Raw genomic sequence first — 5,202 nt, 5'->3', positions numbered from 1 at the left:
TCCATGTTTCCAGTGTTTTTTTTTTTTAACACTCAAGGCTGATTCTGCCCTTCCTAATCACACTGATTTAGAACATTACAGAAACTTCTAGCCTCTTCTTGCTAGGCTCATACTTCCTCCCACTGCCTATGGCTTTGTTTCACTGACTCTCCTCGGACAGTGTAGAGGATGGTGTTTCTGCCTTGGGAAACGTGTGCCTGGCTCAAAGCGAACGCCCCACACCTCCCCAGGAGACTTCTGGTTGGTAGAGGAAAGGGCTACTTGGGCCCTGTCTAGTGGTTCCTGGAGTCGGGACTCCTGTAGAACTAAGAGATTCTGGCCTCGAGTGTGTCTTTCCTTTTCCTAAAAACTCTAGGATCAGCTATAAAATTTGCTGCCTTTTTTTCTTTAAAAGAACAAATGCTAAAGGCCCCACCAAAATGCCAAGAGGATGTGCACTTTGTTACACTCTTTTCCCCTGGACTGTCAAGATGACGTGAGAAGTACCACCTGTACACGTGGGTGTGCCAAATGGGCATCAGGGTCACTGCATCTTTAGCTGAAAGATGCTATTCTCATTCCATTCTTGTCTTCTCATTTCGTCTCTTCTTTTTACATGTATTACTAGCTATTACCTTAGCTTTTATTAATCAAGAGAAAAAGCATTAGGCTTTTATCTTTGTTAATCTCGTAACACTGAGGACTGACTACTGACTCTATTCTAAAGTTGACCTTAAATGAAAGAATATTTCACTTTCTTTTAGGTTGATGATTTCAAAATCTGTTTAATTTCACACCCCAATCAGTAAAAAATGTTTTAGCATTTATATCCATTATATGGATATCTATCTAGAAATTTTTCACATGTACTAATATTCAGTATTGTTACAAAACACTACTTTTTTCTGGGTGAGATGAAAAAGAAGCACCTAGAACTAGTTGTAATGGCGTCTCCCCATGCCCACACAGTACTGGCCCAGTGTACATGCATAGTATTTGAAGACCACAAAATTTTCACCATGATGTAATAACACTCACAGATTACAACTACTTTGTAATCAGTCACTTAACATTTCAAAGCTTGCCTTTTCTTTTCAGTTGCTACAGACTGAAAAAGGGTCATCCTACAATATGACTCTCATTCACTTGCATTCTGATATGTTTTCATGAATGGGAGAGAGAAGGGTGAGGTTCTAGTGAACCCATCACTGGCGTAACTGGAAGCAAAAGACTGAGGAGAAAGTGCCAGGCAGGTGAAACTGTCACAGGTGCCAACCTGGGAAAATAGAGACTCACGGCTCTAGGTGATAAGTACAAGGCAAGCCTACTTTTCCTGTTCTGGAGCACTTAGTCTAAATCTTAGCATACCACGCAAGCATTAAAATGTACTTATTAGTTTCTCCTAATCTCAGTGTGTTTATGATCTGTCAACACGGCAGAACCTTCTATACACTATGGAAAAGGATGGTGGTGCCTGAAGGGAGAGCGAGTCCCTGAGAGCCAGACTCTGATGTTTCTGTCCATTACATCATCTACAGCAGCACCTCTTAGAGGACCAGGTAGCTTGCAGGTCACTTTCCTGCACTGAAGACACTCAGTGACTGAGAAGCTGTTTTTCCCTAGTACTTCATTCTTCACCTGGATTTTTAGGGCTTAAGCCACTGTCACTAACTATTTAGTGGCAAAAGAGGAATTAAAACATGGGTGTCTTTTACATACTTGTAATTCTTAACAGTGAACCTCTAATTCTTATAATTCCTTTTAGTAAAAGAAGATTTTTTTCCCCCCAAAGAGAACAGTTTGTATTTTTTCAGATTATATAAATAACACAGGTTCATTGTGAAGAATTAAAACGTGGAAAAATATAAAGGCAAGGTCATCTGGAATCCCAGCATCCCGTGACAGCCACTGTGGTGCTCTGTAATGAACTGAGCCAGAGAATGTGCCTTCCAGTGGCTGTTTCGCCACTTCCTACAGCTGCATAAGGTCGACCCTCCCCCAGAACAAATCCCTTTTATAAATGTTCATAATGATGGAAATTAAGAACATTTTCGTAAAGTTATTTTGAGAGTATATTAGCATTTCTATTAAGAGGAGGAAAAATAAAATGTTTAAGGAAGAAATCTATTAAATAATCTAACTTCTGTCCCCCATTTTAAAGATCTGGAACATAAAGCTTAGGAAAGAGGCTGGGTTTGAACCTGGTTTTGAACCTGGCTTTTCTACTGCTCATCGACTGGCTCTGAAACTCCACTGAATGTGGTTGGTTTCTTTCCCGCAGAATACCGAAGGAAAAAAATCCCTGCTTGGACTACCTCTCCTAGGCCAGTATTTCGTCAGCCAGAAGCTTTAGCTGTCGTCTCTCTTTGGTACCAGTGGAGTACTTCCTTATATGCCACTCACACTGAGTGAGAAAATGCAAGCCCCGTTACAAGGGTCCTTGGGACACCAGCTCTTCAGCCCTAATGAACTGAACATTCCTGCAAAAAAACCACGATTTCCTTCTCTGATTGATACAAAATCAGTCCACACAGACAATTCTGAAAACTACTTGGGAGTCGTCCATGTGGCATCATTTTAGGAAAAGCAGATTTCTGTACCATACAAATAAAAAGATGAGTCAGGAGCTACAGCATCTAGTGTGGGCAGGGGCCAGATGGGAAAGAGGCAAAATGCAAAACACCAAACTGCAAACGGGTGTCTTACTGTACTTCAGTTTCAAAGTGAAAGCGGAGATAATTTGGTTCTGTGATCACAGGCCTCACACTGGCAGATTTGTAACTGCTAATTATAAACTGAAACATAAATAATGTTGGAAGTCGTTCTTGTAAAGCACTTCTAGGGTTGCATAATTGTTGTACAGTCCTTAGTTCTTTGATTTCTGAAGCTCCTGATGGGCTGGCTGAGGACAGCCTATTCCATGGGGAGCAGCAGGTGCTTTTCTGTGCCCAGGGCACTGGGTCTGCACCGCTGTGCCCAGGGCACTGGGTCTGCACTGCTGCACCGATTGAGATAACAGCCTCTGTTCTCAGTAGAGGATGAACATTGATCTAAACACAGAATGTAATAACAATTAAGGAATAGCCACGGGAGGGGAAGATCTCCGGAGGAGAGATCATTTGAGCCAGGCCTAGACGTGTGTGGCTGGGCAGACATGGGGGAAGTAACAGAAACCATACTCTTTCCAAGACACTGAGTACCTGAATCTGGCGGGGGACAGGGAGGCTCTTTTAAAGGGATGCTTGAAAAATGACTCCAAAGCTTCCTACCAGATACCAGGATCCTCAAGATCAGCTTTCCAAGGAGGGCAGTGTTCACTTAAAGCCCCAACAAAACGCAGCAACAGAATAGAACTGAAGCTGTGACTTCCGAGAAGGCCTCAGATTCTATCAGGATAGAAAAATAGGGCAACCAAACAGAAGCAACGGATAACCAGAGTTTTCTCCTCCTTCAGCTAAACTAAGAGGAAAAGAGGTGGTAGAAGGTTTTATGAACATTTTTGTCTCATCCAGTCTTTCCGACCAAACAGCAGAAAGGGCCATGGCTAATTGGTTTCAAACCCACATACAGTGACTCACCAAGCTGTGAGACCCTATAGAAAACACTGTGCCTCTCTGAGCTCAGTGACAAATATCAAGAGGATCAAATTAATGTGAAAATCACCTATTTGTAATCTATAAGTCAGGACTACATAAAGATATATTCTGTTGCAGGTCAACCCCTTCAAGATTTTTATTTATTTATTTTTTTTAACCCCTTCAAGATTTAACTGTATTTTTAGTTCTAAGAAAGAAGATTTGGGCTCAAGAAAGGTAAAATGACCTTTGATGAGATCATTCTATTAGGGTCCGTAAAACTGAAAAGTGCCATACAATTTAAAACTAGCACCAATTAGCGATTTTAATCTCAACACATAAAGGTTAGACTATGGTTAAAACAAAAAAGTTTCGTGGGCACCTGGGTGGCTCAAGTCAGTTAAGCAGCTGCCTTAGGCTCAGGTCATGATCCCAGGGTCCTAGGATCCAGTCCCAAGTTGGTCTCCCTGCTCAGTGCTGGGGGGGAGGGGGTGCTGCTTCTCCCTCTCCCATTCCCCCTGCCTGTGCGCTCATGCCCTCTCTCCATCAAATAAATAAATCTTTTAAATTAATTAATTTTAAAAAGAAAAAGACTCAAGAGTGGGGCTCGAGTTTTGCAGTAGCTCCGACTCTGGCAAATAATTAATCCCTGTGCCTCAGTTTCCTCATCTTCAAGGCACATAGAGAAGATGCTTTACTACTTCAGGGATTATGGAAAATAATACAGTATACGTGGGTGTCTTTTGAGCTTACAGGCTGCCAATGCTAAACACCTGTATTCTAGAGCATAGCCTCAAAAATTAGGATTCCACAAAGCTCACATTTCAGAAACAGAAGAGGTCATCCTAAATGCCTAAATGGAAGAAACCTGTAAGATTAATTAACCACAGAGGGATAGCCTGTCTTCCCCACTACTTAGGAATGCTGTTAAGAAGGGAAAACTGGCACTTGAATGTTTTAGTCATTAAACCGTCCTAGAATCTACCTGAAGGCAAAATTTTAACTCTTAGGGAAGGAGCGTCTGGCTGTTGGCACAGATAGCAGCTTTCTCTTCCTCGCCGGCACACGGCTGGTGATACTTCCTGGCCTCCCTGTGGTGAGGGGTGGCCGTGTTAGCTGACGGAACACAAGAAGAAATGATAATGTGCTATGTCCAGACCACAGCTTTGAGAAAAGCTTTCCCTGTTCTACTGGCTTGGACTTAAATCGCAGTAAGGCCTTCTCACGTCGAGTTCCTGGAGCCATTAGGTCGTCATCGTATATAATGAATGTGAAAATAGTCACCCAAATCCATCTTCTGAAATTTCTTTCTATAGAGAACTCTGAGAAAGGCTGCCCTAGAGGATGACACGGCTGCATGATCACAGGAAGCTGGATCCCTGAATAACTACAGAGACATCCTGATGTAAATGAGAAATAAATGGGTAATTATGAATTTTGAGATCTATTAGTTTCAGTAGCTAAAATTACCTCCAACAGACCACCTTCAACTGATACTCCCTTAAATGAAGATGAGTTGTTTACACCCACCCGTCCATGATAAAAAGGCACACAACTCATGCTTGTGTTTTCCTCTACATCATACAAATGGTTTCTGCAATTCTAGGACGGTGGTGTCTTTACAGTTAACATAGAGTGCAACTCCTAA

The sequence above is a fragment of the Mustela nivalis genome (assembly GCF_964662115.1).
Source record: "Mustela nivalis genome assembly, chromosome: 18".
In the NCBI taxonomy this organism is placed as follows: Eukaryota; Metazoa; Chordata; class Mammalia; order Carnivora; family Mustelidae; genus Mustela; species Mustela nivalis.
Note: the sequence above shows the minus strand (reverse complement) of the source record.